The 12,805-nt window shown below is 38.1% G+C and overlaps 1 long non-coding RNA gene across 14 annotated transcripts in view; it reads right to left on the bottom strand.

Annotated features, from left to right (window-relative positions):
• The window catches only part of LOC147371336 (uncharacterized), a 261,709-nt gene that overhangs the window by 24,987 nt on the left and 223,917 nt on the right, over positions 1-12,805 (bottom strand). For 3 of the 14 annotated variants that reach the window (XR_015163476.1, XR_015163475.1, XR_015163469.1), the window contains one exon: positions 4,419-6,020. The exons of the other annotated variants lie outside the window; for them this stretch is intronic. This is a non-coding gene — a long non-coding RNA (uncharacterized LOC147371336). Of the gene's footprint in view, positions 1-4,418; positions 6,021-12,805 lie in introns of those variants that run through there. 14 annotated transcript variants of the gene reach the window in all.

The following is a 12,805-nucleotide window of genomic DNA, read 5'->3' as shown; positions in this document are numbered from 1 at the left end:
ATATTGAGGTATAGTCTCTCTATAACCATTTTCTGGAGGGTTTTCTTTTTATCATAAATTGGTATCAAACTTCATCAAAAGCTTTTTCTGCATCTATTGAGATGATCATGTGCTTTTTTTTCTTCAACTTGTCAACTTGTATTACCCTGATTGTTCGTATATATTAACGAATCCCTGCATTCCTGGTATAAATCTCACTTGAACATGCTATATGGTCCTTTTAATGTGTTGCTGAATTTGATTTGCTAGTATTTTGTTGAGGGTTTTTGCATCTATGTTCATGAGAACTCTCACTCCCGTGGGAGAACCTCTGTGATACAATTTTTATTCCAGTCTGTGGGTCGCCCATCTGCCAACCATTGTGAAAGCACCCATTCTATCATCTTGTTGTGGTTTTGTCTTTGCCTTTGGATGTAGAACATCTTGTTTGGTAGTTTCCAGTCTTTTTACTGATGGCTGTTCAGCAGCTAGTTGTGGTTTTGTTTTTGTGAGTGGAGGTAGGCTCAAGTTCTACTCTACCATCTTATTGCCCTTCCTCTCTTCTTTGGTACTCTCAGATTTTCTTTGCTAACCAACTTCTGCAGAAGAATGGATGAACTGTTTAATGACCATTATTTTAAACTTTTTGTCAGCTAATAACTTCTGTTTCTTTCTTTTTTCTCTAAAATTTTATTATTTAGTTTGGAACACATTCCTCTATTTACTTTTCTTGACTGTATGTGGCTTACATGCATTAGTTAAAAGAGCCACCTATCCTAATTGTGAACAAGTGGTTTCATGTAGGATATGAACTTTACCTTTAAGTGGTGCCCTAGCTCTTGGTTGTCTTTTAAACCTCTGTGATTTTCCAAACAGTCTATTTATAGTGACCTCTAATAGATGACGGTGTGCCAAGAATGTCAGTGTCCCAATGGAGAGCATCTCAGTTAGTACCTAAAGGTTACTTTTCTATATTTTCAAACTTATTATAAACAAATATTTATTATTAAAGTATCCTTTAAATATATTCTTCCCATACACTAAGATCTTCATTTTTGCTTAAATGCAAAAGATATTCAAATATATTTAGTGCTATTTTAATCTCAAACTACAAACTTTAATGTCTGTTTAATGTAATTATTGAAAATTAAAAGGTGTTTGCTCCTTGGAAGAAAAGTTATGACCAACCTAGACAAGCATAATAAAAAGCAGAGACATTACATTGCCAACAAAGGTCTGTCTAGTCAAAGCTATGGTTTTTCCAGTGGTCATGTGTGGATGTGAAAGTTGAACTATAAAGAAAGCTGAGCACTGAAGAATTGGTGCCTTTAAACTGTGGTGTTGGAGAAGACTCTTGAGAGTCCCTGGGACTGCAAGAAGATCCAACAAGTCCATCCTAAAGGGAATCAGTCCTGAATATTCATTGGAAGGACTGATGCTGAAGCTGAAACTCCAATACTTTGGCCACCTGATGCAAAGAACTGACTCATTGGAAAAGACCCTGAGGCTGGGAAAGATTGAAGGTGGGAGGAGAAGGGGACGACAGAGGATGAGATGGTTGGATTGTATCACCAACTTGATGAACATGAGTTTGAGTAAACTCATGTTGGTGTTGGACAGGGAAGCCTGGTGTGCTGCAGTCAGTCCATGGGGTTGCAAACTCGGACACGACTGAGGCACTGAACTGAACTGAATTCATTGACTCAAACACAGGTTTGCTATAAATGACTGCACAGCACCTGACTTCTTTAACATAATTTTCACTATGAAAATAATTGACAACAAAATAGGACAAACTGGTTCATATCAGAAGGTACTAAAAATATCTAAAATTATACTTCCAACAACACAAGAGAAGACTCTACATATGGACATCACCAGATGGTCAACACTGAAATCAGATTGATTATATTCTTTGCAGCCAAAGATGGAGAAGCTCTATACAGTCAGCAAAAAAAAAGACCAGGAGCTGACTGTGGCTCAGATCATGAGCTCCTTATTGCCAAATTCAGACTGAAATTGAAGAAAGTAGGGAAAACCACTAGATCATTCAGGCATGACCTAAATTAAATCTCTTATGATTATACAGTGAAGTAAGAAATAGATTTAAGGGACTAGATCTGATAGATTGAGTGCCTGATGAACTATGGACTGAGGTTCGTGACATTGTACAGGAGATAAGGATCAAGACCATCCCCATGGAAAAGAAATGCAAAAAAGCAAAATGGCTGTCTGGGGAGGCCTTACAAATAGCTGTGAAAAGAAGAGAAGTGAAAAGCAAAGGAGAAAAGGAAAGCTATAAGCATTGGAATGCAGAGTTCCAAAGAATAGCAAAAAGAGATAAGAAAGCCTTCCTCAGTGATCAATGCAAAGAAATAGAGGAAAACAACAGAATGGGAAAGACTAGAGATCTCTTCAAGAAAATTAGAGATACCAAGGGAACATTTCATGCAAAGATGGGCTCCATAAAGGACAGAAATGGTATGGACTTAAAAGAAGCAGAAGATACTAAGAAGAGGTGGTAAGAATAGACAGAAGAACTGTACAAAAAGTATCTTCATGACCAAGATAATCACGATGGTATGATCACTCACCTAGAGCCAGATATCCTGGAATGCGAAGTCAAGTGGGCCTTAGAAAGCATCACTACGGACAAAGCTAATGGAGGTGATGGAATTCCAGTTGAGCTATTTCAAATCCTGAAAGATGATGCTGTGAAAGTGCTGCACTCAGTATGCCAGCAAATTTGGAAAACTCAGCAGTGGCCACAGGACTGCAAAAGGTCAGTTTTCATTCCAATCCCAAAGAAAGGCAATGCAAAAGAATGCTCAAACTACCACACAATTGCACTCATCTCACATGCTAGTAAAGTAATGCTCAAAATTCTCCAAGCCAGGCTTCAGCAATACGTGAACCTGACTTCCAGATATTCAAGCTGGTTTTAGAAAAGGCAGAGGAACCAGAAATCAAATTTCCAACATCCTCTGGATCATGGAAAAAGCAAGAGACTTCCAGAAAAACATCTATTTCTGCTTGATTGACTATGCCAAAGCCTTTGAATGTGTGGATCACAATAAACTGTGGGAAATTCTGAAAGAGATGGGAATACCAGACCCCCTGACCTGCCTCTTGAGAAATCTATATGCAGGTCAGGAAGCAACAGTTAGAACTGGACATGGAACAACTGACTGGTTCCAAATAGGAAAAGGAGTTCGTCAAGGCTGTATATTGTCACCCTGTTTATTTAACTTATATACAGAGTACATCATGAGAAATGCTGGGCTGGAAGAAGCACAAGCTGGAATCAAGATTGCCGGGAGAAATATCAATAACCCCAGATATGCAGATGACACCACCCTTATGGCAGAAAGTGAAGAGGAACTCAAAAGCCTCTTGATGAAAGTGAAAGATGAGAGTGAAAAAGTTAACTTAAAGCTCAACATTCAGAAAACGAAGATCATGGCATCTTGTCCCATCACTTCATGGCAAAGAGATGGGGAAACAGTGGAATCAGTGTCAGACTTTATTTTTGGGGGGGCTCCAAAATCACTGCAGATGGTGATTGCAGCCATGAAATTAAAAGATGCTTACTCCTTGGAAGAAAAGTTATGACCTACCTAGATAGCATATTCAAAAGCAGAGACATTACTTTGCCAACAAAGGTCCATCTAGTCAAGGCTATGGTTTTTCCAGTGGTCATGTATGGATGTGAGAGTTGGACTGTGAAGAAAGCTGAGTGCTGAAGAATTGGTGCTTTTGAACTGTGGTGTTGGAGAAGACTCTTGAGAGTCCCTTGGACTTCAAGGAGATCCAACCAGTCCATTCTAAAGGAGATCAGCCCTGGATGTTCTTTGGAAGGACTGATGCTGAGGTTGAAACTCCAGTACTTTGGCCACCTCATGCGAAAAGTTGACTCATTGGAAAAGACTCTGATGCTGGGAGGGATTGGGGGCAAGAGGAAAAGGAAAAGGGGATGATAGAGGATGACATGACTGGATTGCATTCCTGACTCGATGGACATGAGTTTGGATGAACTCCAGGAGTTGGTGATGGACAGGGAGGCCTGGCGTGCTGTGATTCATGGAGTCGCAAAGAGTAGGACACAACTGAGCGACTGAACTGAACTGATACTTGCAAGAATGAGAACATTTCAATGTCACAAAACAACAGACTTTTTTATTTGAAAGGGTTGCATTCTAGTAGGTAATTTATAAAATAAGTTATTTTCACAGTTAATAGTATTTCCTTCCAAAGATACATAAGTATCTTCAATATTCTTAAGTACTCTGATATTAAAAATCCTTATCTATTTGTTTGGCTACTATACTCACTTGAGGTAATGCTCATAGAATACCTTTAGAGTATTTAGCTATCAATAAGAAAATCAGGCTGAGCCTCTGAATTTCCTTTCTGATATAAAATTGTCAAGTCAGCTGGATAAATTTATGTCAACTAGGATGTGCTTTTATGCTTTCAGGGAACAGAAATAAAGACATCAAGTGTTAGCTATTTAAGGTATGTGACAGAGAAGAATACTATTAGAGTTCCCTTTGACTCACTGAATGATTGCTTACAGAAAAAAGATCTGATATGCTTAGCTGCACAAAAAATAGATGAATTAGTCACATAATCTTGTTTCTAATACCTCACACCCAAAGGTAAGACACCAGTAACATTTTAGTTAAATCAATTGGAAAAACTTCAATGGAAAACTCTGAACTTCAAGGAATACTAGTTATATTGGAGCAAATTAGATTTGCTAGTAAAAATAATAATACTTATTATAGGTAATATTTGAGTGCCTACTATCTGTGGACCTATTTAATCATTATTAAAAAAAAAAAAAAAGAAATCATCAAGGTAAAGGGAAGTCAGAATTTGTCCCAGGTCACACAGCTTCAAACCTGAACATATTCACTCCAAATCTGGGTCTGAAAATGGGAATCCTACATGAAAAGCTACAAAAACAGGATTACAAAACTTGGGTATAGAGTAAGATGATTTTTTTTTTCCCCTCAGTCATATGGATTTTATATAGGGGAGTTAAAGATATAGGGACATGAGTTTGGTTGAGCCAACATTATGGGGAACCAATTATGGATTCTGGAAAATAATAGAGACCATGGAAAGCTTTCCAGCAGAGGAATAGCAAAACCTAAAAGGTGCCTTAAAGAGAAAGAAGATTAACATTTAATGTCAACTATTAAACAGCTGTTAAACTATATTGAATCACATAAGATGTGGGAGTATTGAATTTGCTTTAGAGAAACAGCATTACTCCATGGCTTCACTCATAGATTTATAATGAGTAATAAATCCAGTTTTGGCATTTGTTAGGTATTTCATGAATAATCTGGGACTGTATAAATTATTTGGATGAACTGCCTGGGTAACCAACATATAGTGTAAATTCAAACTAATATATACTGATAACATTTTACATTTTTTTTTAAAGTAAATATCCTAAAAGTCCTATTGCTTTCCATTTCTATTATAATTAACATAATTCAGGCTGCTACAACCTCATGCACCAAAATGGTGCACCAGTCTCCCTGGTAGTCTCTAATTTTCAATTTACTATTTATCTCTGCAACTAAAAGTCACACACCATTCTCCTTAAAAATTTTCAGTGACTCTTAATAACTTAACAGTGTAATTTCAAACTTGTCAATCTGGCATTTAAGACTTCCAAAGTGTCCCTCAACTTGTCTATTTAATTTATCTCTAATTACTATGTCATTGCTAGTTTATTCAATAAAGATGGTTATCTTGCTTTCACTCCACAGAAAGGGAAGAGGGATAAAATTCAGGAATATACATGAGTTTGTTTGTCAGATATTTAACTTCTTGAACCACAGTTTGCCATTTTGTTAAAACAGGTTTTTCATACCTCACTCAACAAGCTATTATAAGGATTAGAATAAATTTACATAATCAAATGAAAATATACTAAAAAACATGAATTTTTCCATCAAACACTGCTGTGTTCCAGGCTCTGGACTAGGCACTGTAGCTGCGGTGACAACATTTCAGAGGCCAATCTATTAAAAAAAATAAGGACTGATGTTAGAATTTGAGATAATGTAATGATTATACCCATTTTCCTCTTCTAAACTCAAAACAAATTCAGATATAAAGAGATCAATGTATTAATTTTGTTACTAATAAAACAAGCCCAAAGACCAGTCCAACCATCCTCTCTACCTATAGGAATAAACACCAGATGACTATCCAATCTGAGGAATATTTTGCTTCTGGAAAGCAGACATATTTGTCCAAGAAAGCTGCCTTCCATTATTGTGTGATGGACTACCCAGTCCTAGTGAGTGTTACATGCAACCTAGGTATTAAAGCAGGGGATATTTCACTATGTTATGTTTAAATTCCTAGCAGAATCCAATAAAAATAGAGTAGTAGATATTCACTGTTGATCTAAGTACTAATCTAGTTCATTTAGCCTTGTCCTAATCTACCCTTTTCTCTCCAGGAAGGAGTTAACTCCTAAGAATTACTTTCCTCTTGCCTCAGTCAGTTCAGTTCAGCTCAGTTGCTCAGTCGTGTCTGACTCTTTGCAACCCCATGGACTGCAAAGCACCAGGCCTCCCTGTCCATGACCAACTCCCAGAGTTTGCTCAAAATCATGTCCATTGAGTCAGTAATGCCATCCAACCATCTCATCCTCTTGCCTCAGTTCAGTTCAGTTCAGTCGCTCAGTCATGTCCGACTCTTTACGTCTCCATGAATTGCAGCATGCCAGGCCTCGCTGTCCATCACCAACTCCTGGAGTTCACTCGTGTCCATCGAGTCAGTGATGCCATCCAGCCATCTCATCTTCTGTCATCACCTTCTCCTCCTGCCCCCAATCCCTCCCAGCATCAGAGTCTTTTCCAATGAGTCAACTCTTCACATGAGGTGGCCAAAGTATTGGAGTTTCAGCTTTAGCATCAGTCCTTCCAATGAACACCCAGGAATGATCTCCTTTAAGATGGACTGGTTGGATCTCCTTGCAGTCCAAGGGACTCTCAAGAGTCTTCTCCAACACCACAGTTCAAAAGCATCAATTCTTTAGTTCTCAGCTTTCTTCACAGTCCAACTCTCACATCCATACATGACCACTGGAAAAACCACAGCCTTGACTAGATGGACCTTTGTTGGCAAAATAATGTCTCTGCTTTTGAACATGCTATCTAGGTTGGACATAACTTTCCTTCCAAGGAGTATGTGTCTTTTAATTTCATGGCTGCAATCACCATCTGCAGTGATTTTGGAGCCCAAAAAGACAAAGTCTGACACTGTTTCCACTGTTTCCCCATCTCTTTGCCATGAAGTGATGGGACCAGATGCCATGATCTTAGTTTTCTGAATGTTGAGCTTTAAGCCAACTTTTTCACTGTTATTTTCTTCTAAAAGTGTAATGCCAATCACATATTCCAGAACTTAATCTAGCACTATTCATTAGAGAAATGCAAATCAAATCTACAATATACCACTTTACATCCATTAAAATGACTACTATCATAAAGAAACAGAATACATATCCTGGAAAAGATGTGAAGGAATTGGTTCATACCCTTGAGCATAATTAATGGGGATGTAAAATGGTACAGTCACTCTAGAAAACAGTATGGTGATTCCTGAAAAAATTGAAAATAGAAGAAGAGCACGGTCCAGCAATTCCACTTCTGGGTATATATACCCATAAGAATTGAAACTTATGTCTTAAAGTGACATGTGTACACCAGTTTATAGCAGTGTTGCTCACAACAGCTCAAATAATGAAGCAACACAAATGGCCATGGACAGATAAATGGATAAGCAAAATGTGGCATATACACACATATATATATATATATATATATATATACACACACACAGCAGAATATTATTCAGCCTTAAAAGGAAGAAAATTTTGCAATAGATTACAGCAATGATGAACTTTGAGAACATCATGCTATGTGAAATGTGCAGGTCACAAAAAGACAAGTACTGATTTCATTTATATTAGATACTTAGGGGGGTCAAATTACATAGTACAATGAAAGTACAATGGTAGTTATCAGGGCTCAGGGAAGGGATATTTGGAAGTTATTGTTTAATGGATATAGAGTTTCAGAAAATAATTATGGGGATGGATGGTGGTGGTGGGTGCACAAAAATGTGAATGCATTTAAAAAATCACTGAATTGTAAACATTAAAATGGTTAAGATGGTACATTTTATGTTAAGTGTATTTTACTACAATAAAAAAATAATAAATAAAACACACTCATATGCACACTCCACATTCTACTAAGGACAGAAGCTTCCGTGTTCAGGTCCTTTCTAGACTGTGTCTTCTGTATCACTTCATCTGTCTATTCTTTATCCTTTAAAGTATCTTTTTACAGTAAACTAGTAATATAACAGGTTAAAAAAAGAAAAAAACAGTATATTCAAACATACCAATCCATTTAAATTTACCTGCTGTACCTCTAAACAATGTGTTTATCTCTAAGAGCTATTTGGTCTCTCAATTTTGTTCTGTCTCTATTTCTCAGGTTTCCCTCATGGCTCAGCTGGTAAAGAATCTATCTGCAGTGTGGGAGACCTGGCTTCAATCCCTGGGTTGGAAAGATCACATGGAGAATGGAATGGCTACCTACTGCAGTATTCTGACCTGGAGAACTCCATGGACTGTATAGTCTATGTGGATTGCAAAGAGTTGGACATGACTAAGCTACTTTCACTATTTCTCAGACATTAAGAACCCACCTGCCAATGCAGGAGACACAAATTCAATCCCTGAGTCAGGACAATCCCTTGGAGTAGGAAATGGCAACCCACTCCAGTATTCTTGCCTGGGAAATTCCATGGACAGAAGAGACTGGTGTGCTATAGTCCATGGAGTCGCAAAGAGTTGGACATGACTGAGCACACATACATGCTACTGCTGCTGCTGCTAAGTCACTTCAGTTGTGTCTGCCTCTGTGCGACCCCATAGACGGCAGCCCACCAGGCTCCCCCATCCCTGGGATTCTCCAGGCAAGAACACTGGAGTGGGTTGCCATTTCCTTCTCCAATGCAAGAAAGTGAAAAGTGAAAGTGAAGTCACTCAATCGTGTCTGACTCTTCGTGACCCCCATGGGCTGCAGCCTACCAGGCTCCTCCATCTATGGGATTTTCCAGGCAAGAGTACTGGAGTGGGGTGCCATGGCCTTCTCCACACACATACATAACGTAATGAATATACCAAATGTTGGAAGTAAATATTTTTTCAGAACCAGTTGAGAGAGAAATGCACAATGAACATGTATTTTCTTTGCTCCTATTAAGTTGTTGAAGAACACAGTGGGACTCATATGAGTTAAGTGGCTCTTCTTGAAACAGTCATCAATTTAAAAATAGCCACAGGAAATCTTGGCTTATAGAGCAAACATACCTAGCCAGAGTGACTGCTCACACTAATCTGAGATGGAAAGGGAGGTCAGAGACCAAATGCATAATGCATATATGTATTTTTTACGCAAATTAGCTCCACCCAAGTGAAAAAATATGTACTGATACTTTTCATTTCACAACTAAGAAAGTCATTCCTTCATGAGGAGGAGTAAAAGTGAAGCTAGAAGTACTGAGTGCTGTTTTATTACATGTTAAAAAAGGCTTTCTATCTTAAAATCTGTGAAAGACTAAGGCTTGTTGCAAATGTGAAATAAAGTTACAAATGATACATTTGGGGAGGTTGCATCAATTTTAGAATTCTAAAGTACTAGGTCCATCAGATGAACAAACAGAAGAGTCCTCCACAGAAAAAAACTGACATGGGCCAAGTATAGAAGCGCAAAACGGTCTGTCCATGGACCACTGTAAGTAATTTTGCATGACTGAGTTAAACACACAATTGGAAGAAAGCTTTGGCAGAAATGCATTAAGACAGGCAGGAAAGAAGCCAGATCATTTAAGGCCTTACATGCCAGGTAAAGAATTTGAGCATTATTGCGAAGGCTATAGAGAACAATTAGGGGGTTTAAGGTGGCTTAGAAATCAGATTTCAATATTAGATCATTTTAATTCCATTATGAATAAGGGATGGAAGATTTGGAGGGCTGAAAGTACAGTAATGAAATGAGAATACTAACAGGGACCAAGGAGAAATGATGAGACTCTGGATAATTCAGTATACATAAAGGAGTTAAATTTTAAGAACTGTTTAGGGGATGGCATAAGACTTGATGATTTGAACAAGATAAGTAAGGGGAAGAGTCCTGGCTGACTTCTAGATTTCATTATTTATGATTGATTGAATACCAGTGCCTATGAGCCTAATAAGGAGAAATGGAAAACTGTGGGGAAAATACAATGAGTTTGTGAATAAAGCTACTGACTTTCAAATGTTTAAGTACATGCAAGAAAAGACACTCAGTAAGGGTTTGATTATATCATTCTTGATCTCAGAAGATGGGACTATGGTGGAAATATAGATTTATGAGTTATTAGCATATGGGGTTTATGAAAGATAATTTGGAAAAAACATACAGAATGAAAATAGAATGTAACTAAGAAAACATTATCACTTAAGAATGTGGTTAGCAACACACAATGTAATAGAATACCCAATAAATAGTAACATTTAAAATGGTTTCCAAATCTACAAATAATAAATCCTAGGGAGGATGTGGAAAAAGGGAATCCTCTTGCAGGATTATGGGGATGTAAATTAATACAGCCACTACGAAAAACAGTATGGAGGTTCCTTAAAAAACTAAAAATAGAACTACCATGTAACCCAGCAATCCCACAACTGGGGGTATACCCTGAGAAAACAAAAATTCAAACAGACACATGCACCCCAATGTTGATAGCAGCACTATTTAGAATAGCTAGGACATGGAAGCTGGAGAAGGCAATGGCACCCCACTCCAGTACTTTTGCCTAGAAAATCCTACGGACGGAGGAGCCTGGTAGGCTGCAGTCCATGGGGTCGCTAGAGTCGGACACGACTGAAGCGACTTAGCAGCAGAAGCAGCAGGACATGGAAGCAACCTAAATGTTCCTCAACAGATTAATGGATAAAGATGTGATGTGTGTATATGTGTGTGTGTGTATGTAATATACATGCACATATTATAATTGGTGTAAATATACATATATAATGGGTATAAATATATATACAACCTTCCATTGTACAATGGAACATTACTCAGTCATTACAAAGAGCAAAATAATACCCTTTGCAATAACAGGAATGGACCTAGAGATTGTCATATTAAGTGAAATAAGTCAAAAAGAGAAAAAAAAAACATACTGTGTCACTTATATGTGGATTCTAAAATATGACACAAATGAACTTATCTATGAAACAGACTCACAGACATGGGGGACAGATTTGTGGTTGCCAAGAGTAGGGGCTGGGGGTGGAAGTGATTGGGAATTTAGGACTAACAGATACAAACTATCATTTATATGATGGATAAACAAAGTTCAACTGTAATATTCAACATCCTGTGATTGGCAAAACTAATACAATATTGTAAAGTTTAAAAATAAAATAAAATTTAAAAAAAGAAAAAAAAGAATATGAAATATATATGTGTGTATATATTCATAAATATATGTATGTATAACTCAGTCACTTTGTTACACAGCAAAAATTAACACAACATTTTAAAACAATGTGATACTTCAGTAAAATTAAAACATTTTAAAAAGGCTTATTTCTCTTACATAATTAGAAATCCAGAGGCCACTACTCCAGGGATTTTGCAATGGTTTAACACCACCTTCCGGAGAAGGCAATGGCAACCCACTCCAGCACTCTTGCCTGGAAAATCCCATGGACGGAGGAGCCTGGTGGACTGCAGTCCATGAGGTTGCTAAGAGTCGGACACGACTGAGTGACTTCACTTTCACTTTTCATTTTCATGCATTGGAGAAGGAAATGGCAACCCACTCCAGTGTTCTTGCCTGGAGAATCAGCCTGGTGGGCTGCCATCTATGCGGTCGCACAGAGTTGGACACGACTGAAGTGACTTAGCATCAGCAGCAGCAACACCACCTTCAAGAACCTGACTTGTCTCTGTGTTTCTACTCTGAATCTACCCGTATATTGGCTTTCATGGTCACACTTGCTCCCTGATGGTTGTAAGATGCCACTGCCCCTCTGTCTCATATCCACATTGTACACAGAAGGGACAAAAGAGAAAGAGATGCTTTCAATATAGGAAAAAAAAAATATCTTTTTAAAAACTCTAAGACACACTTCATTAACCAAAATTGTCATATAACTGTACCCGAGAGAAAGGAAAGCACGGTGTTTTGATCTCAGCAGACTGCTACTCCAAGCCACTTCCTTTACTAAGGGAAAAAGTAGGTAGTGTTAATGGTAGGCAATTCATAGGCTCCAAAAAAATAGAAGTTTGCTCCAAGAATTACCAGAAGAGACAGCACTTATGAAGCATATTGGAAAGGAGTGGCCCAAGAGACCAGACCGTGAGAGTCTTTGGATAACAATATCCAAATCACACAAGTAGGAAGTAAGCAGCAGCGTGTGTGGGGAGAGTTCGTGTACAAGAGAAATGACAAAAATAATGAAAATACTCTGAAAAATCATCAACTGCTTTTTGTCTTGATTGCTCTATTTAATTTGCACATGAATTGCCCTTCACTTTGAAAACTCCTCTTTTAACTCTATATCATGGGCTTCCCCTGTGGCTCACCTGGTAAAGACTCCGCCTGCAATGCAGGAGACCTGGGTTTGATCCCTGGGTTGGGAAGATCCCCTGGAGAAGGGAAAGGCTGCCCACTTCTGTATTCTGGCCTGGAGAATTCCATGGACTCTATAGTCCATGGG

The sequence above is a fragment of the Bos grunniens genome, chromosome 5 (assembly GCF_055505025.1).
Source record: "Bos grunniens cultivar Pamir isolate PY7600 chromosome 5, Bosgru_T2T1.0, whole genome shotgun sequence".
NCBI classification, from domain to species: domain Eukaryota; kingdom Metazoa; phylum Chordata; class Mammalia; order Artiodactyla; family Bovidae; genus Bos; species Bos grunniens.
This window is presented reverse-complemented; position numbering and strand designations above follow the sequence as displayed.